The 22,175-nt window shown below is 37.5% G+C and overlaps 1 protein-coding gene across 8 annotated transcripts in view; it reads left to right on the top strand.

The window, feature by feature from the left end:
* Positions 1-22,175, top strand: part of CASK (calcium/calmodulin dependent serine protein kinase) — a 414,851-nt gene that overhangs the window by 61,391 nt on the left and 331,285 nt on the right. The gene's annotated exons all lie outside the window — the stretch shown is intronic.

Below are 22,175 nucleotides of genomic sequence, written 5' to 3'. Positions count from 1 at the left end.
TTTTACAGCTTTTACCTACCTTTTAGTAATTGACATTGACAAATAAAAATTTTTATTTCTACTAGATAAGTGAAAATCTCCCCCAAGAGATGAAAGAGGTATAAAAGCTATTAAAGAGCTATAAGTTGAGATTAACTGAAATATAATGCAAGTGTCTTAAAGATGACACCTATGTTTATGCATTCTAAAATGGCTTTATCTGTCCATTTGTCTATCCAGAAAGCACTTACTGAGTCTTCACTATCCTACATGCTAGAGATACAGTGTCGGATAAGAGAAAATCCTTGCCCTCAAAGAACTAGTATAGTCAACCAGTAGGTCTTTTTTTAAAAGCTTACCTTCAGTTATGTATAACGTTATTTATGTAGATTATTATAACCCCTAACTTTCCTCACTTTCTATAATGTGTAAGACCAAATAATGAGATTGTTATTAAAAACACCATTTCCCAGCCAATGTGCCATGACTGAAATATGCTAAATAGACTTTGGTGTCTTAGCTCTCCTTTTAGACTCAGGAAGGCTGTGAGGTGGAGTAAGTGAGTGTGTGTATACATGTGCATGTGTGCATACATGATGTGCGGAGACAACGGAAAGGCACCCCTATTCTAGTATACTTTGGCTGGTTTGATGTTTCTCAACCTTTTGGGGTTTGAAGAATACCAACTATGTTACCAAATGCAAGTTTGTGTGCCCAAATGCACGGTGAGGTGAGACAATACCGAAACATAGGAGTTTGGAGCAGAGAAAGGCTTATTGTAGGGCCAAGCAAGGAGACGGGTGGCTCCTGCCCCCCAAACCCTGAACTCCCCGAAGGGTTTCAGCAAAGCATTTTTAAAGGCCAGGTGAGGGAGGGGGGCCGTAGGGTATGTGATCAGCTCATTGGTTGATGTTGAGGTAAAAGGGCGGTTAACTTTATCAACTCTTAGGTGCCAGTAGGTCTGGGGTTACGTGCTCATGATCATCAAGTAGTTAATTTCTTCCATTTGGTGGAGGTTTTTAGCATCTGAAAAAACTCAGGAAATATGCATGAGATACTATTATCTGAATACTTCAGAGAGGAGCTAAAGCAGAGGATATGGGGGAAGGGCATGACCCGGGAATGCCCCATAGGTTCCTGCTAAGTTACAATTACTTATTTGAGACCCTAAAATTCTGAGCCGGGTGTCATGGAAAACTATATTATGGACCTGATGAGTTTAATGGCTACTATTTTTAACTTGATACATTGGACATAAAAGAACTGTCACTTCTCTCATAGTTTTGAATGGAACAGCTTCCTAATGCTAGCCAATGGAAAAGGTTGAAAGTGCACAGACTTCCATTTCTAGGACAGGGTGGTATAAGACTCACTTTTTTTTTTTTAAGACTCACTTTTAACTACCCCTTCCCCCATTAAGTACAATTAAATGCCCTAGCAGTTATTCGACTGACAGCAGTAAAAGAACTCTGAAACTTGGAAAGAAGAAGGCAGACTAGCTAGGAACCTCAGCACTTGAGAAATGACAATATGGAGAGTTCACGAGGTTTTCTTTTTACCTTCCATTTACCCCTGGGCTGGCTGTTAGAGAGACCTACTCCCCAGAACCACCAAAGGGCATAAAAAACAAAAACAAAAGCCTGCTTTCACTGACCAAAGGACTTGGAAAGGGGAAGCCCAACAGAGACCTAGTTGGGTCCACATCTGGGGCCTGGTGGGCAATCTGATCTGCCCACAGCCCCAGCAGGAGCAGCAAAGACCCTAGCGATCCCACCCCTTGCTCCATAGACGGGGCCTTGGCAGATAGTCTGATCTGCCAGCAGCAGCAGACATGGCCATTTCAGCCCCCATGCCACGATCCAGTCCTGTCATCTGGCCTGCTGACAACAGCAGCAAGAGCAAAGGCCAGGCTATACCAGCCTCGTCTCCACAACTGGCCCTAGTGGGCAGTTTGCCCAGGCCCGGTAGCTTCTGAACCCCTCTCCCTCAAGGTGGCCCTGGGGTAGCAACTGGCCCTGGGAAGCATCTTTTTTTTCCTGCAGATGGCATCAGCAGGGATTGACTGGGAGCCCCCAACAGCACCAGAAGAATGAAGCAGATCAAAGTAGCATTGTAAGGGCTCAGAAAACTAAACTGTCATTGGAACTAAAGCCCACAAAATTAGTCTAGGACGTATACACTAAACCTAAACAGGGCAACTGCCTGTTAAAATAGAAGATCTGTGATCAAGGGTCTCCTAACAATGACCAGAATATCCAGGATACAGTTGAAAACCACTTGTCATACCTAAGTACCAGAAAAAACACAATTTGAATGAGAGAAGACATTCAACTGAGGCCAATAGTGAGTTGAATCAGATATTGGAATTATCTCATGATGGTTTTAATTCAGCTATCATAAAATTGCTCTAGGAATTGGTTACATATTTTCTTGAAACAAATGGAAAGATAGAAGATCTCAGCAAAGTAGAACCAGGAGCATTTCCTAATGAGTTGGATTTGGAATGTGAAAGAAGTAAAGGGATCAAGATTGGCACCATAATTTTTGGCCAAGCAACTGGAAGGAAATATGGAGTTGGCCTTCAAATGTGATAGCAAGAGGGGAGATCAGGAGTTCAGTTTCAGACATGTTTCAGGATACGATGGCCCTTTCTCTTCTTATCCTCCATGCCCAATATATTGTGTGCCTTATTGGTGAAAAGGAAGTCCTTTTATGAGCTCTGAAAGGTTGATCCATCCTTGGGAAACTGATTAACATTGAGCCTTACTAACTTGCGTACTCTTTGTAACATGCAGGGACTTCAGTTCCTTACCTAACTTGAAAAATTCCTTAACTGTTTGGATATTTAATTTTACTGTCTTACACAAACAGTTATATCCACTTATTTTATACTCTTATTTCTTTCCCCTAAAGCAGTTGCTTTCCAGATCATCTACTTTACTTCTTTAGACCTAGAAACTGATTACTACAGTTATGATTCAAAACCTATTTTCTGCTGCCCTGCACTGAGCCGAGTAATTGGGTGTAAATGCTTATTTCCTTTGTATGCTTTGCCTTTTTGTTAACTGTTCTTTGGTTAAAAGACCAGAGGTTGCATTATTGCCAGCTGAATATGCTTATATTAACATTTGTAAAAAGTAAATTACTTTTGGGAGTATTAATGAATAGACATTTAAATTGCATAGTTAAATGTTTTCCATCCTTTACTAAGCAAACAATTGAATTACCCTCCTCTTTGTAAGAATTTAAACAACTTATATGCCATGTTTGAGGAAAAGAATATTTATTTCCAAAAAAAAGTTGTTTAAAATCTGAGTGTTTCATATTTACATCATAATTTGTATTGTTTGTTATTATAAATATTAAAGTTTAGATCATCATATCTAAAGTGTTGTTCAGGGAACACTAATGATTAATAGGTGCTACATGGATGATATGGTTAGAGCATGGTAGAGGAGAGAGATGCTTGTTTCCTAACTGCAAGACTTGGCTGCTAATATGTAATGTGAATATGGGGTGGGGGTGGAGGGTAGGTATTGTATATGGTGTTTACCAAACTTACTTGACAGAGAAACTTATATTCTTTTTTTTTTTTCACACACACTGTATTTTATTTTTACAAGAGATAAATAGACTGACACCAAGCATTGTACATGGATGACCACAACAAAAGCAACAATGATTGCAATTACCAAACATGAAACACACTCATACTATGTCATAATATTGACATTCAGTCCAGTAATCCTCCACTGTAACAGCTCCTTTACTTTGCAGTGAAAATTGATTTGTATATTCTTTGCCTCTGAGTTCTTGTGGGATTTTTTCTTTTTTTAAATTCAAACAGAAAGTCACAAAAATTATACTCATCCTCATCAGTTCACTCAGTCCCATGTAATTAATTTTTTTTTTCATCTTGATCTTTTGTTAGCACTTTTATGAGCTCATCAGTTTTTCATTAGAGTTCTGAAAATGCTTATTCATTCAGTTCAGCAGTACAGTCAGGTACCAGAAACCTGTACTTGTCAGAGTCTTTTCCATGAATTTCCTGAAGATGAAACCCTTTTATAGGAACATATTTACAAAAGCATCAGAGTACACCCAGAACTGTCTGTAAATGACAAAAGACTTAAAAATGACCACGGTTAAAGATTTGATGAAAGTTCATAATAATGCAGTTGACAAGAAAATTAGTTATTTCTGAGATATACATTTTAAAGTAATAACTAGGATTATGACTTATAACATTATACCAGAACATATAAGATTTTTAGAAATTTCATGTAATGTCTGAAACATTTATATTAACATATTTCCATACAAATAACCCAATGAAAGTTTAGTATTAGTTGTTTTGTTTGTTTGTTTATACTGCAGGTTCTTATTAGTCATCAATTTTGTACACATCAGTGTATACATGTCAATCCCAATCGCCCAATTCAGCACACTACTATCCCCACCCCACTGCAGTTTTCCCCCCTTGGTGTCCATATGTCTGTTCTCTACATCTGTGTCTCAACTTCTGCCCTGCAAACCGGCTCATCAGTACCATTTTTCTAGGTTCCACATACATGCGTTAATATACGATATTTGTTTTTCTCTTTCTGACTTACTTCACTCTGTATGACAGTCTCTAGATCCATCCACGTCTCAACAAATGACCCAATTTCGTTCCTTTTTATGGCTGAGTAATATTCCATTGTATATATGTACCACATCTTCTTTATCCATTCGTCTGTTGATGGGCATTTAGGTTGCTTCCATGACCTGGCTATTGTAAATAGTGCTGCAATGAACATTGGGGTGCAAGCGTCTTTTTGATTTATGGTTTTCTCTGGGTATATGCCCAGTAGTGGGATTGCTGGGTCATATGGTAATTCTATTTTTAGTTTTTTAAGGAACCTCCATATTGTTCTCCATAGTGGCTGTATCCATTTACATTCCCACCAACAGTGCAAGAGGGTTCCCTTTTGTCCACACCCTCTCCAGCATTTGTTGTTTGTAGATTTTCTGATGATGCCCATTCTAACTGGTGTGAGGTGATACCTCATTGTAGTTTTGATTTGCATTTCTCTAATAATTAGTGATGTTGAGCATCTTTTCATGTGCTTCGTGGCCGTCTGTATGTCTTCTTTGGAGAAATGTCTATTTAGGTCTTCTGCCCATTTTTGGATTGGGGTGTTTGTTTCTTAATATTGAGCTGAATGAGCTGTTTATATATTTTGGAGATTAATACTTTGTCCGTTGATTCGTTTGCAAATATTTTCTCCCATTCTGAGGGTTGTCTTTTCGTCTTGTTTATGATTTCCTTTGCTGTGCAAAAGCTTTGAAGTTTCATTAGGTCCCATTTGTTTATTTTTGTTTTTATTTCCATTCCTCTAGGAGGTGGATCAAAAAAGATCTTGCTGTGATTTATGTCAAAGAGTGTTCTTCCTATGTTTTCCTCTAAGAGTTTTATAGTGTCCAGTCTTACATTTAGGTCTGTAATCCATTTTGAGTTTATTTTTGTGTATGGTGTTAGGGAGTATTCTAATTTCATTCTTTTACATGTAGCTGTCCAGTTTTCCCAGCACCACTTATTGAAGAGACTGTCTTTTCTCCATCGTATATCTTTGCCTCCTTTGTCATAGATTAGTTGACCATAGGTGCGTGGGTTTATCTCTGGGCTTTCTATCTTGTTCCATTGATCTATGTTTCTGTTTTTGTGCCAGTACCATATTGTCTTGATTACTGTAGCTTTGTAGTATAGTCTGAAGTCAGGGAGTCTGATTCCTCCAGCTCCGTTTTTTTCCCTCAAGACTGCTTTGGCTATTCGGGGTCTTTTGTGTCTCCATACAAATTTTAAGATGATTTGTTCTAGCTCCGTAAAAAATGCCATTGGTAATTTGATAGGGATTGCATTGAATCTGTAGATTGCTTTGGGTAGTATAGTCATTTTCACAGTGTTGATTCTTCCAATCCAAAAACATGGTATATCTCTCCTTCTGTTGGTATCATCTTTAATTTCTTTCATCAGTGTCTTACAGTTTTCTGCATACAGGTCTTTTGTCTCCCTAGGTAGGTTTATTCCTAGGTATTTTATTCTTTTTGTTGCAATGGTAAATGGGAGTGTTTCCATAATTTCTCTTTCAGATTTTTCATCATTAGTGTATAGGAATGCAAGAGATTTCTGTGCATTAATTTTGTATCCTGCAACTTTACCATATTCATTAATTAGCTCTAGCAGTTTTCTGGTGGCAGTTTTAGGATTCTCTATGTATAGTATCATGTCATCTGCAAACAGTGACAGTTTTACTTCTTCTTTTCCAATTTGTATTCCTTTTATTTCTTTTTCTTCTCTGATTGCCGTGGCTAGGACTTCCAGAACTATGTTGAATAATAGTGGTGACAGTGGACATCCTTGTCTCGTTCCTGCTCTTAGAGGAAATGCTTTCAGTTTTTCACCATTGAGAATGATGTTTGCTGTGGGTTTGTCATATATGGCCTTTATTATGTTGAGGTAGGTTCCCTCTATGCCCACTTTCTGGAGAGTTTTTATCATAAATGGGTGTTGAATTTTGTCAAAAGCTTTTTCTGCATCTATTGAGATGATCATATGGTTTTTATTCTTCAATTTGTTAATATGGTGTATCACATTGATTGATTTGCGTATATTGAAGAATCCTTGCATCCCTGGGATAAATCCCACTTGATCGTGGTGTATGATCCTTTTAATGTGTTGTTGGATTCTGTTTGCTAGTATTTTGTTGAGGATTTTTGCATCTATATTCATCAGTGATATTGGTCTGTAATTTTCTTTTTTTGTAGTGTCTTTGTCTGGTTTTGGTATCAGGGTGATGGTGGCCTCATAGAATGAGTTTGGGAGTGTTCCTTCCTCTGCAATTTTTTGGAAGAGTTTGAGAAGGATAGGTGTTAGCTCTTCTCTAAATGTTTGATAGAATTCACCTGTGAAGCCATCTGGTCCTGGACTTTTGTTTGTTGGAAGATTTTTAATCACAGTTTCAATTTCATTACTTGTGATTGGTCTGTTCATATTTTCTGCTTCTTCCTGGTTCAGTCTTGGAAGGTTATACCTTTCTAAGAATTTGTCCATTTCTTCCAGGTTGTCCATTTTATTGGCATAAAGTTGCTTGTAGTAGTCTCTTAGGATGCTTTGTATTTCTGCGGTGTCTGTTGTAACTTCTCCTTTTTCATTTCTGATTTTATTGATTTGAGTCCTCTCCCTCTTTTTCTTGATGAGTCTGGCTAATGGTTTATCAATTTTGTTTATCTTCTCAAAGAACCAGCTTTTAGTTTTATTGATCTTTGCTATTGTTTTCTTTGTTTCTATTTCATTTATTTCCGCTCTGATCTTTACGATTTCTTTCCTTCTGCTAACTTTGGGTTTTGTTTGTTCTTCTTTCTGTAGTTTCTTTAGGTGTAAGGTTAGATTGTTTACTTGAGATTTTTCTTGTTTCTTTAGGTAGGCTTGTATAGCTATAAACTTCCCTCTTAGAACTGCTTTTGCAGCATCCCATAGGTTTTGGGTTGTCGTGTTTTCATTGTCATTTGTCTCTAGGTATTTTTTGATTTCCTCTTTGATTTCTTCAGTAATCTCTTGGTTATTTAGTAACGTATTGTTTAGCCTCCATGTGTTTGTGTTTTTTACGCTTTTTCCCCTGTAATTCATTTCTAATCTCATAGCGTTGTGGTCAGAAAAGATGCTTGATATGATTTCAATTTTCTTAAATTTACTGAGGCTTGATTTGTGACCCAAGATGTGATCTATCCTGGAGAATGTTCCGTGCGCACTTGAGAAGAACGTGTAATCTGCTGTTTTTGGATGGAATGTCCTATAAATATCAATTAAATCTATCTGGTCTATTGTGTCATTTAAAGCTTCTGTTTCCTCATTTATTTTCATTTTGGATGATCTGTCCATTGGTGTAAGTGAGGTGTTAAAGTCCCCCACTATTATTGTGTTACTATCAATTTCCTCTTTTATAGCTGTTAGCAATTGCCTTATGTAATGAGGTGCTCCTATGTTGGGTGCATATATATTTATAATTGTTATATCTTCTTCTTGGATTGATCCCTTGATCATTATGTAGTGTCCTTCCTTGTCTCTTGTAACATTCTTTATTTTAAAGTCTATTTTATCTGATATGAGTATAGCTACTCCAGCTTTCTTTTGATTTCCATTTGCATGGAATATCTTTTTCCATCCCCTCACTTTCAGTCTGTATGTGTCCCTAGGTCTAAAGTGGGTCTCTTGTAGACAGCATATATATGGGTCTTGTTTTTGTATCCATTCAGCAAGCCTGTGTCTTTTGGCTGGAGCATTTAATCCATTCACGTTTAAGGTAATTATCGATATGTATGTTCCTATTACCATTTTCTTAATTGTTTTGGGTTTGTTTTTGTAGGTCCTTTTCTTCTCTTTTTTTTCCCACTTAGAGAAGTTCCTTTAGCATTTGTTGTAGAGCTGGTTTGGTGGTGCTGAATTCTCTTAGCTTTTGCTTGTCTGTAAAGCTTTTGATTTCTCCATCAAATCTAAATGAGATCCTTGCCGGGTAGAGTAATCTTGGTTGTAGGTTCTTCCCTTTCATCACTTGAAGTATATCATGCCACTCCCTTCTGGCTTGTAGAGTTTCTGCTGAGAAATCAGCTGTTAACCTTATGGGAGTTCCCTTGTATGTTATTTGTCGTTTTTCCCTTGCTGCTTTCAATAATTTTTCTTTGTCTTTAATTTTTGCCACTTTGATTACTATGTGTCTCGGCGTGCTTCTCCTTGGGTTTATCCTGTATGGGACTCTCTGCGCTTCCTGGACTTGGGTGGCTATTTCCTTTCCCATGTTAGGGAAGTTTTCGACTATAATCTCTTGAAATATTTTCTCTGGTCCTTTCTCTCTCTCTTCTCCTTCTGGGACCCCTATAATGCGAATGTTGTTGCGTTTAATGTTGTCGCAGAGGTCTCTTAGGCTGTCTTCATTTCTTTTCATTCCTTTTTCTTTAGTCTGTTCCGCAGCAGTGAATTCCACCATTCTGTCTTCCAGGTCACTTATCCGTTCTTCTGCCTCAGTTATTCTACTATTGATTCCTTCTAGTGTAGTTTTCATTTCAGTTATTGTATTGTTCATCTCTGTTTGTTTGTTCTTTAATTCTTCTAGGTCTTTGTTAATCATTTCTTGCATCTTCTCAATCTTTGCCTCCATTCTTATTCCAAGGTCCTGGATCATCTTCACTATCATTATTCTGAATTCTTTTTTCTGGAAGGTTGCCTATCTCCACTTCATTTAGTTGTTTTTCTGGGGTTTTTTCTTGTTCCTTCATCTGGTATATAGCCCTCTGCCTTTTCATCTTGTCTATCTTTCTGTAAATGTGGTTTCTGTTCCACAGGCTGCAGGACTGTAGTTTTTCTTGCTTCTGCTGTCTGCCCTCTGGTGGTTGAGGCTATCTAAGAGGCTTGATGGGAGGCTCTGGAGGTGGGTAGAGCTGACTGTTGCTGTGGTGGTCAGAGCTCTGTAAAACTTTAATCCACTTGACTGTTGCTGGGTGGGGCTGGGTTCCCTCCCTGTTGGTTGTTTTGCCTGAGGCAACCCAACACTGGAGCCTACCCGGGCTCTTTGGTGGGGCTAATGGCAGACTCTGGGAGGGCTCACGCCAAGGAGTACTTCCCAGAACCTCCGCTGCCAGTGTCCTTGTCCCCACGGTGAAACAGAGCCAGCCCCCGCCTCTGCAGGAGACCCCCCAACACCAGCAGTTATGTCTGGTTCAGTCTCCCCCAGGGTCACTGCTCCTTCCCCCGGGTCCTGATGCACACACTATTTTGTGTGCGCCCTCCAAGAGTGGGTTCTCTGTTTCCCCCAGTCCTGTCGAAGTCCTGCAATCAATTCCCACTAGGCTTCAAAGTCTGATTCTCTATGAATTCCTCCTCCCGTTGCCGGACCCCCAGGTTGGGAAGCCTGACGTGGGGCTCAGAACGTTCACTCCAGTGGGTGGACTTCTGTGGTATAAGTGCTCGCCAGTCTGTGAGTCACCCACCCAGCAGTTATGGGATTTGATTTTACTCTGATTGCGCCCCTCCTACCGTCTCACTGTGGCTTCTCCTCTGTCCTTGGACGTGGGGTATCGTCCTTGGTGAAGTCCAGTGTCTTCCTGTCGATGATTGTCCAGCAGCCAGTTGTGATTCTGGTGCTCTCGCAAGAGGGAGTGAGAGCACGTCCTTCTACTCCGCCATGTTGGTTAATCCTCCGAAACTTATATTCTTTAAGGATTTTACAAGACTCCAATTTGGGAAACCCCAATTTAGAGTGTTAGTTACGTTTTTGTTTCTATGCTACTATATAAATTTTGCATAATCCTGATGCAACTAAAATGAATAATAGAGAAAGGAGTATTGATGGCTTTGCAATTTCTTTTACTAACTTATTTAATTTAAATTTTATTTAATAAAAATAAATAAATTAAATTTTATTAACTCAGAAGTGGATCTAACTTGTTATGGAGATCCATAAAACATGGTTCTGAAGGGGAAGAGATTAACAGTACTCCACAGAAATGTCACTGGAAAAAAATCTGTTAATGAAGATAGCAACTTCTGAGTTCAAATGTTAATTCCCCCTCCCCCTCTTAGATGCAGAGTTGTAATTAATGGCAGGCAAAAATACTATTATAGGCTAATGTAGTATTTGGAAACAACCTATGTTAGTGACATATTAACAGAACACATTCCTTTTATAAATAGGATTTACAATGTAATTTCATAGTGTCAGACTTCCATAATTATTAGTTTCAGCTTATAAGACTGGATTATGCACACAGAATTTGACAGTTCTAATAATATTAGTACAGTCATTTCAATATCCGTGGAGGATTGCTTCCAGGACCCCTGTGGATACCAAAATCCTCTGATGCTCAAGTACCTTATAAAATGGCATAATATTTGTGTATAACCTACGCACATCCTCTCATATACTTTAAATCATCTCTAGATTACTTAAAATACCTAATACAATGTAAATGCTATGTAAATAGTTGCTGGTGTGCAGCAAATTTAAGTTTTGCTTTTTGGAACTTTCTGGAGGTTTTTTTTTTCGCCAGATATTTTCGATCTGCAGTTGTTTGGATCTACAGATGCAGAACCTGTGGATAAAAATGACCACCTGTACTAATTATAAGTAATTAAGTTCATGAACACTAGGAGAAGAGGTCAGGCGCATGTTTCCACAAAGTTCTTTCTCTATTAAATATTTTCATTTGGCCAGTTTTTGATATATAGTCCCACATTTAGAAAATAGCAAAATGTGAATGTGTAGCTCTTAATTTAAAAGTGAAAATTACACTTTTCTTGTGCCAGCCTTGAGAAGAATGGGGAGAACTGTGTTCATGTCTAGGGCAGACCCTTCTAAGCATTTGGTCTTCATGGCTGTACTTGCAAGATAATATGTTCTAAGAACTTGCACTTCTTTTTTCTTTCTGGGCTTCTTGTAGTCTTTAGCACTTCTTTTTTCTTTCTGGCACTTCTTTTTTCTTTCTGGGCTTCTTGTAGTCTTTCTGTGGGGGTGTTTCCAGCAATTCCTTGGGGAGGAATTGGGGGATATGTCCATGTTTTCTGGAGTTCAGTCTTCTGTCCTTTTTGGTCTGTATTCTCATTTACATCAATGGCTCCTGTTCACTCATGCTTCCTAGGGAGTATAGAGATGAGAACTTAGATTTTAGAGTTTGGTATGTCTAGGCTTCAGTCCTGACTTTACCATTCACTAACTGTTTGGCCATAGACAACCTGGCTTAGCCTCAGTTTCCTAGTCTATAAAATGGGGGCTAACAGTATATTCGCTATTATGATAAATAATGATAAATAAATTTTAATAAATGAGAGAATCTATATAAAGTTCTCAGCAGCGTGCTTGGCACATGGTATGTTGCAAATGGTAGTTGATGTTACCTTCATCATCTATATGTTGACCCCTTCCTTGAACTTTATACTCCTATCTAATTGTGCTCTCTAAATCTCTGCCTTGGTCCATGGAAATCACTATTTCTGAAATTGGTATTTTCAAAACACAGTCATGTGTCTCCTTTCTTTCTCAGCTTCTTTCTTCTTCTACCAGTTCTTTCTCCTATAGTAGTCGCTCTCTCATTTGGTGGTATCATTATTTACCCTGTAACTTTTGCCAGAAATCTGTACGTCATTCTTTCAACCAACCCCCAACCATCCCCTAGCTAATCATTCAGTACGTTGTCTTGTCAATTTATTTTAAGTCTCTCTCAGTTGCCTCTACTGAGGCATTGGTTTAGGTCTTTATCATGTTATGCTTAGGCTAATGTAATAACTTCCTGACTGGCCCCCACTCACTCCTCATCCTATCTTCCATTCTTCTGTCACAGTGATCTCTGACGCCCTTCTCCTTTTCCAGCCACTTCTCACCCTCCAGTTTTTCATGCCAGCAATACCAAACAGCTTTTAGTATCCATTGCATGCCATGCTTTGACTTGGCTCCAGGCTGTTGCACATGCTACTACTTATTTCTAGAATTTTCCCTTTTCCCTTGTTGGCCTGAATAAAACTCTTATTCACCTTTCTAAGCCCTCCTAAGTGTCCCTGTCTCATAGAGGCCTTCTCTGACCACCTTCCTATCCACAGATAATAAATTCTTTATATTATACTGTTTCAATACTTTGTTCTATAATATACTGAAATTATGTACATATACCTATAGCAATCTATTAGATTGGGAGTGTCCTGAGGGTAAGAATTGCTTTATTAATCGTTTTTTGTTTGTTCTTTGTATTTTTTTGGTCTTATTTCCATTAGGGAAAATGAGATAAATGAATAAGATAAAATGTGCAAATATCAATAGAATTTTTAAAATGTTACTGCTTCAATATCTATTTGTGAAAGTTCTTTACATATTGAGCTAAAAAGGCCAAAACATGTACAACCAAGTCAGAGTTCTTACTTCGGGATATGTTTATCTTACAGTCCTTTATGTGTTTTCTTTTTCATTTCTTTCCTCTTATGTCTATGTCCCTTTTTCCCTGTTTCTTATCTGTTACAAAAATATTTTTTTCTCCTCTCTCAGCAACTCTCCTTGATACATGCTCCATCATATACCAGCTAACAAAGACCTAGAGTCCATATCCCTCTATCTTGGCTCTAACTAACCCCAGCCCTTCAAACACACCCACACACGCACATATACCAATCAGATTTCCCAGAACTTCTGGATCCGCAGAGACTGCTATGTATGCCCTGAAGTCCTTGCATAAAAGTAGTAAACGGTGAATGTAGCATACGTAGACTCAGACCAGAGGATGATGTGCTATATAAAATCTAAAGCAAGGCCTGCTAAATTTTTCACTGAACTGTCAAGGTTTGACAGAAGTACTAATTATGCCAATACAGGTTCCAAGTTAGTAAATGCTAGTCTTAACACTATGAATTACTCATCTTTGACAGTTGAGCCAAATTTGTTCTGTTAGCATTTTGGAGATCCATTGCCAACTTTTTCAAATAAGCCTGCCCTTTCTATTTTCAAGGAATGATCTGAACTGTACTGAGCTTAATTCCTTTGTCAGGTCTTTAATTGTTAACATTTAGGCAACAGTTCCTCAGACTTTGATTTTAATAATTTCCCACTCTATGTGTGTTTCTTTAGCAGTAACTATGATTAGGCAGACTTTTTTCCTTTGGTTTAGTCACTATACCTAAAGTAACTCAGTTTGGTGTGTTTATGAAAGTGTATATGTTGGTGGTGAGAGTGGGTACCAGAAGTATTAAAGAGAAAAAACGTTTCAGAACAACATTTCTGTTCCCCTTTCACTACCACAAAGAAACAGGAAGACAAGGAAAGGATTTATAGATGGAATGATAAGCTCTTCTTTAGTGGTAATGACTAAACCAACAGTGTTGAAATAAGAGGAAAAGGACCATTGTTATATCTATTAGGTATCATTCTTATATACATTTATGTGTCTATAGAGTATCATTTTCAGTATTATGTTCTTACTGCTAATATTGTCATCATTACTATTATATTTTTGCTTTGTTTTCTTTTTGCCCACCCACCATCTATTTCCCTCAGTTCCTAACATCAGAACTGTATAGACAGTAGTAGCAAGATGCAGATTTAGTAAATAAGTGGAAAAATACCTAGAAGTACCATGATTTCTCAAAATTGTATATGTTTATGTAAAATTCTGTGATATAAGTTTTTCAGTGGTTTGTTCATTCCTAGTTTGTCTTTGATATCATTCACCAAATATTTCATGAGGGCCTAATGTATACCGTACACTCATTGAGTTTATCTTCTAATATAAATATTGGGTTGGCCAAAAAGTTCGTTTGGGTTACGGAAAAACCTGAACGAACTTTTTGGCCAGCCAATACATGTAACATAATATTGCATATATATTACATAAATTAAATGCACATACATATGTGTGTATTATGCACATACACAGTCGATGCTCATTATTTGTGGTAGTTATGTTCTAAAAAGTTGCCATGAACACTGAATGAGTAAATACTGAATCATTGCTCCTAGGTGAAATGCAGGGTTAGGTTCCTGTGAGCCTTCTGTCATGTTTTCTTCAACTAATCAATACATAACCTGTTTAAAGACACCTTATTTCATATGTATACTTGATTCATTAACATTGAACTCATGACCAATAGCCGTGTAATTTATGCCTGAATGAAGCTTACCCAAAGTGTATTTTCTCCATAAGACATGCCACAGCCTTCTTGCACTTAGAAACACAAGAGAGTACTTCGGCAGTACACTTGGGGGCCATTATAAACAGTGAAATCACCAACAAAAAACACAAAATGCACTAATTAAATGGCAAAAAGGACACTTGCTTACAGTGAGAGCTGAAACAAGAAGGCAGAGCATCACCTTGTTCAACCTCAGCTGGTAACGTGTCAGGTGACTCAAAATTTTCACTGCTATGCATGTGTCCGTGAATGACTGTGAAAGTGCTGTGAATATTGATTTTGGGTTACAAATAAATTTTAGTAAGTGACTTAACAAATACTTAATCTGCAAATAATGAGGACTGACTATATGTCAACTGTGTTGTATGTATGTATGTTTGTGTGTATGTGTGTGTGTGTGTGTGTGTGTGTGTATGAATTTGTTTTTGGTCTTCATTTCCCCCACCCTTATCTTCCCTTTGGTTAATTGGTTGTTGTTCTTCACGGTTTTCCTACATCTATTGTAGTACATTGCACAATTCATTATAAATGTGATGAAGCTTCTAGGCCTGTGATATGGACAGGAAGTTCACCTCATTTATTGAAGGTTTCCTCATATACGATGTAAGTTTTTGTCTGTAAACCTCTCACAGGGTGAGAACTTTACATTATAGATGTCACTCCAAAATTTACATGTAACAACTTAATGTATATTAAATTTAGTTCAATTAGATGTAGAATTACAATGAACATAGTCAATACTGACTTTATGTTTGAGAATGTAAACATAGTTTTTCTTCATTTATATATATCAAGTCACTTAAAATAATTTGTATTGTACAGATATTTTAAAAATTAAGACCTCTTTTGATTAGCGAGATCTTAGGGATGTACCCTCAGCTGTTTAAAATGTTATTTTTACCTGGGAAATATATTTGTGGAGGAGTGCATACAGTTTATGTGTGTGCACGCGAGTGTGTGTATTTTAAAGAATACTAATGAAATGAAAACCCATGAATCCATCATCCAAGTTAAGAATAGAATATTACTAGTACCTTTAAAAGCCACTGTGTGCCCCTTCCCAGTCACAGTCTCCTTCTCCCCGTAACCACTACCCTGGCTTTTATACTAATGATTCCTTTTGGTTTTCTTTATAGCTTTACCATCTATGTATATATCCCTAAACAGTATATTGTTTATTCATTAAAAACTGAGTAGCAAGCACAAACTTAGCTGTGTAAAGAAAGGGCAATAATACCACTATTGTGTGAAGACTCAGATGAAGAGAAGCTGAACAGAACCTTTTGTTCACAGTCTGGCTTCAGATACCTGAGAGCATATAGGAGCCCTTGCTGGCAAGTCCGTTGGCAAAATCCCGAGTAAATCCCAGAACATGGGGCTCTTCACAGGCAGGACATCCGTGCTATAGTGCAGCGCTGGGTACTGAACATCCAGCAGGAATGCGGTCAGGGGGCATGCTCTGCTCTGCATTTCCTGCTTTTCAGCTCGCTGAGGCTGCCTCCCGCTCAGCTATTCCTGAGAGCACTGCTGTGGGCTGAAATGAGAGTCCTCTGCTGATCGAGGCAGCAGAGAGGAGCAGGAATCTCATCAGCCCCTGGTCAGAAAAAGCAAAACAGAGGAACCTGGCCCCAGATTACGTGGTTCTTCTGTTTTCAAGTTAAAGAGGTGATCAGTGGCATTGGGAATCTTTGATGGCTCTCTAGTTAACCTCTGCTCAGTGCTTAGCTGGCAGCCTGAGATCTCACTCTCTTGTATTCCTGTGTTGAATCTCCTGTTTGCTGTCCCTTGGCGTCCTTTTTTACTGGTCCACTCTCTTGTTCTAGCAAACACATCCTACAATAATTTCTTCAGGAAGTATGCATGGCAAGTAATGTATTGAGCTTTTTCATGTCTGAAAATGTTTTTTTATTATTGATTTTTCTGACTCAATGTAGACTTTAAAGGTTAGAAATATTTTTCCTTCATGATTCTGAAGGTGTCGCTCTAATGTCTCATTGCTTCTAGTGTTGCCATTGAGAGATCAGAAGCCATTGCAGTGCCTGATCCATTGTGTGTGAACTATATCATCCTCCCCTCCTTGAGCACCCTTACCCCTACTGCTGGAAATCTGAACGTTTTGTAGCCCTTAGGGTTCTTAAATTTCACAGTGGCATGTGTGGACATGTGTCTTATCTATTTTGCTGAGTACTTCATGGGTGCTTTTCTTTAAAATTTTTATTTTATATGGGGGTATAGTTGATTAACAATGTTGTGTTAGTTTCAGGTGTACAGCAAAGTGATTCAGTTATACATATGCATGTATCTATTCTTTTTCAAATTCTTTTCCCATGTAGGTTGTTACAGAATATTGAGCAGAGTTCCCTGTGCTATAGAGTAGGTCCTTGTTGGTTACCTATTTTAAACATAGCACTGTTTACATGTAAATCCCAAACTCCCAATATATCCCTACCCCCCCTTCCCCCCTGGTAGCCATAAGTTCGTTCTCTATGTCTGTGAGTCCATTTCTGTTTTATAAATAAGTTCATTTGTATAATTTTTTTTTAGATTCCACATATAAGCAATATCATATTATATTTGTCTTTGTCTGACTTACTTCACTTAGTATGATAATCTCCAGGTCCATCCATGTTGCTGCAAATGGCATTATTTCATTCTTTTTTATGGCTGAGTAGTATTCCATCATATAAATATACCACATCTTCTTTATCCATTCATCTGTTGATGGATATTTAGGTTGCTTCCATGTCTTGGCTATTGTAAACAGTGCTGCAGTGAACACTGGGGTGCATGTATCCTTTCGAACCATGGTTTTCTCTGAGTATATGCCCGGGAGTGGGATTGCTGGATCATATGGTAGCTCTAATTTTAGTTTCTTAAGGAACCTCCATACTGTTCTCCATAGTGGCTGTACCAGTTTAGATTCCCACCAACAGTGTGGGAGGGTTCCCTTTTCTCCACACCCTCTCCAGAATTTATTGTTTGTAGATTTTTTAATGATGGCCATTCTGCCTGGTGTGAGGTGATACCTCATTGTAGTTTTGATTTGCATTTCTCTAATAATTAGCGATGTTGAGCATCTTTTCATGTGCCTCTTGGCCATCTGTATGTCTTCTTTGGAGAAATGCCTATTTAGGTCTTTTGCCCATATTTTGATTGGGTTGTTTGTTTTTTTAATATTGAGCCGCAGTAGCTGTTTGTAAATTTTGGAGACTAATCCTTTGTTGGTTGCATTGTTTGCAAATATTTTCTCCCATTCTGTGGGCTGTCTTTTCGTTTTGTTTATGGTTTCCTTTGCTGTGCAAAAGCTTTTGAGTTTAATTAGGTCCCATTTGTTTATTTTTGTTTTTATTTCCATTACTCTAGGAGACATCTCAGAAAAGATGTTGCTGCGATTTATGTCAGAGTGTTCTGCCTCTGTTTTCCTCTAAGAGTTTTATAGCATCTGGTCTTACATTTAGGCCTTTAATCCATTTTGAGTTTACTTTTGTGTATGGTGTTAAAGAATGATCTAATTTCATTTTTTTACATGTGGCTGTCCAGTTTTCCCAGCACCATTTATTGAAGAAACTGTCTTTCCTCCATTGTATAGTCTTGCTTCCTTTGTTGTAGATTAATTGACCGTATGTATGTGGATTTATTTCTGGGCTTTCTATCCTGTTCCATTAATCTATATTTCTGTTTTTGTGCCAGTACCATACTGTTTTGATGACTGTAGCTTTGTAGTATAGTCTGAAGTCAAGGAGCCCAATTCCTCCAGCTCTGCTTTTTGTCTGGTTTTCCTATCATTGCATTGATAGGAATTACATTGAATCTGTACATTGCCTTGGATAGTATAGTCATTTTGACAATACTGATTCTTCCAATCCACGAATGTGGTATATCTCTCCATCTGTTTGTGTCATCTTTGATTTCTTTCATCACTGTCTTATAGTTTTCAGAGTACAGGTCTTTTGTCTCCTTAGGTAGGTTTATTCCTAAGTATTTTATTCTTTTTGATGCGATGGTAAATGGGATTGTTTCCTTAATTTCTCTTTCTGATCTTTCATTGTTAGTGTATAGGAATGCAAGGGATTTCTGTGTATTAATTTTGTATCCTGCAAGTTTACCAGATTCATTGATGCGCTCTAGTAGTTTCCTGGTAGCATCTTTAGGATTTTCTATGTATAGTGTCATGTCATCTGCAAACAGTGACAATTGTACTTCTTCTTTTCCAATTTGGATTCCTTTTATTTCATTGTCTTCTCTGAGTGCCGTAGCTAGGACTTCCAAAACTGTGTTGAATAAAAGTGGCAAGAGTGGCCATCCTTGTCTTGTTCCTGGTCTTAGAGGAAATGCTTTCAGCTTTTCATCGTTGAGTATGATGTTAGCTGTAGGTTAGTCATATATGGTCTTTATTATGTTGAGGTATGTTTCCTCTATGCCCACTTTCTGGAGAATTTTTATTGTAAATGGGTGCTAAATTTTGTCAAATGCTTTTTCTGCATCTGTTGAGATGATAATGTGGTTTTTATTCTTCAATTTGTTGACGTGGTGTATCCCACCGTTTGATTTGTGGATATTGAAAATTCTTGTATCCCTTGGATAAATCCCACTTGATCATGGTGTATGATCCTTTTAATGTATTGTTGGATTCGGACTGCTAATATTTTGTTGAGGATTTTTGCATCTATATTCATCAGTGATATTGGCCTGTAATTTTCTTTTTTTGTGGTATTTTTGTTGGGTTTTGGTATCAGGGTGATGGTGACCTCATAGAATGAGTTTGGGAGTATTCCTTCCTCTGCAATTTTTTGGAATAGTTTCAGAGGGATAGGTGTTAACTCTATCCCTCTATCAAATGTTTGATAGAATTCGCCTGTGAATTCATCTGGTCCCAGACTTTTGTTTGTTAGGAGTTTTTAAATCATGGTTTCAACTTCACTACTGGTGATTGGTCTGTTCATATTTTCTATTTCTTCCTGGTTCAGTCTTGTGAGACTGTACCTTTCTAAGAATTTGTCCATTTCTTACAGGTTGTCCATTTTATTGGCATACAGTTGCTTGTAGTATTCTCATGATCTTTTGTATTTCTGTGGTGTCAGTTGTAACTTCTCCTTTTTCATTTCTAATTTTATTGATTTGAGTCCTCTCCTTTTTTCTTTTTTTTTGATGAGTCTGGCTAAAGGTTTATCAATTTTGTTTACCTTTTCAAGGAACCAGCTTTTAGTTTCATTGATCTTTGCTGATGTTTTCTTTGTCTCTATTTCATTTATTTCTGCTCTGATCTTTATGATTTCTTTCCTTCTACTAACTTTAGGTTTTACTTGTTCTTCTTTCTCTAGTTGCTTTAGGTGTAAGGTTAGGTTGTTTATTTGAGATTTTTCTTGTTTCCTGAGGTAAGATTGTATTGCTATAAACTTCCCTCTTAGAACTACTTTTGCTGCATCCCATAGGTTTTGGATCATTGTGCTTTCATTTTCATTTGTCTCTAGGTATTTTTTGATTTCCTCTTTGATTTGTTCAGTGATCCATTTGTTGTTTAGTAGCATATTGTTTAGCCTCCACTTGTTTGTGTTTTTTATAGTTTTTTTCTTGTAGTTTTTTTCTAATCTCATAGTGTTGTGATCGGAAAGGATGCTTCATATGGTTTCAATTTTCTTAAATTTACCGGGGCTTGCCTTGTGGCCCAGCATGTGGTCAGTCCTGGGGAGTGTTCCGTGTGCACTTGAGAAGAATGTGTATTCTGCTGCTTTTGGATGGAATGCTCTATAAATATCAATTAAGTTCATCTGGTCTGCTGTTTCATTTAAGGTCTGTGTTTCCTTATTGCTCTTCTGTCTGGATGATCTGTCCATTGATGAAAGTGGGGTGTTAAAGTCCCCCACTATTATTGTGTTGCTGTCGATTTCTCCCTTTATGGCTGTTAGTATTTGCTTTGTATATTGGGGTGCTCCTATGTTGGCTGCATATATATTTACAATTGTTTTATCTTCTTCTTGGATTGATTCCTTGATCATTATGTAGTGTCCTTGTTTGTCTCTTGTAATAGTCTTTATTTTAAAGTCTATTTTGTCTGATATGAGTAGTGTTACTCCAGCTTTCTTGTGATTTCTCTTTGTATGGAATACCTTTTTCCATCCCCTTACTTTCAGTCTGTATGTGTCCCTAGATCTGAAGTAGGTCTATTGTAGACAGCATATATATGGGTCTTGTTTTTGTATCCATTCAGCCAGTCTGTGTCTTTTGGTTGGAGCATTTAATCCGTTTACATTTAAGGTACTTATTGATATGTATGTTCCTATTGCCATTTTCTTAATTGTTTTGGATTTGTTTTTGTAGGTCTTTTTTCTTCCCTTCCTCATTTGTTCTCTTGTCTTGTGATTTGATGACTAACATTAGTTTTGTGTTTGGATTCCTTTTTCTTTTTTGTGTGTGTGTATTGTAGATTTTTGGTTTGCAGTTACCATGAGTTTTGATATAGCAGTCTATATATACACAAGATTGTTTTAAGTTGCTGGCCTTTTAATTTCAAATGCATTTCCAATATCCTGCATTTGTGTTCTCCTCTTCTTACAATTGCTGGGTTTTATATCATATTTGTATGTAGATGATTTTCTACCTTTACTTTATGTTTGCCTTTACTGGGGAACTTTTCCATTTGTAATTTTCTTGGTTCTAGTAGTGGCCTTTTCTTTTCTGCTTAGAGAAGTTCCTTTAGCATTTTTTCCAAAGCTGGTTTGGTGGTGCTGAATTCTCTTAGCTTTTGCTTGTCTGTAAAGTTTTTGATGTATACATATAGCTGATTCACTTTGTTATACAGCAGAAACTAACACAACATTGTAAAGCAATTATACTCCAATAAAGATGTTAAAAAAAAAATCTGAGTGAGAGCCTTGCTGGGTGAAGTATTCTTGGTTGTAAGTTCTTCCCTTTTATCATTTTAAATATATTTTGTCGCTCCCTTCTGGCTTGCAGAGTTTATGCTGAGAAATCAGGTGATGACCTTATGGGAGTTCTCTTGTATGTTATTTTTTGCTTTTCCCCCTTCTGGCTCCTTTTAATTTGGACAACTCAGGATTTAAGGTCTGGGAAATGTTCTTGGATTGAGTTCCTCCCTTCCAGTTTCTTTGTTCTTTTGGTTCTACTTTCTGGGAAATTTCCTCAACTTTATCTGCCAGCCCTTCTATTGAGTTTTAAATTTCTTCATATATTTAGTTTTCAAGAGCCCTCATTTTGTCTTCTGAAAGTTCTGTTTTTGTTTCATAGTTATAGTATCTTTCCAAGGACATTAATGGTAGTTGGAAGTTTTTTTCTTGTTTAGTCTGTTTCCTCTAAGTTGCACTTTCTGTTTTGATCTCTGTCTTCCAAATTAGACTCTTCTCCAGATGTTTTGGGAGGTTGGTTATCTACTTATGATTAGGAATAGAGCAGTGGTTCTTGAGGGACATTTGACAACGTTTAGAGACATTTTTGCTTGGCAAAACTGGCCGAGGGGGTGCTACTGTCATCTCCAGGT

Source organism: Eubalaena glacialis, chromosome X (genome assembly GCF_028564815.1).
Source record: "Eubalaena glacialis isolate mEubGla1 chromosome X, mEubGla1.1.hap2.+ XY, whole genome shotgun sequence".
Classification (NCBI taxonomy): domain Eukaryota; kingdom Metazoa; phylum Chordata; class Mammalia; order Artiodactyla; family Balaenidae; genus Eubalaena; species Eubalaena glacialis.
This window is presented reverse-complemented; position numbering and strand designations above follow the sequence as displayed.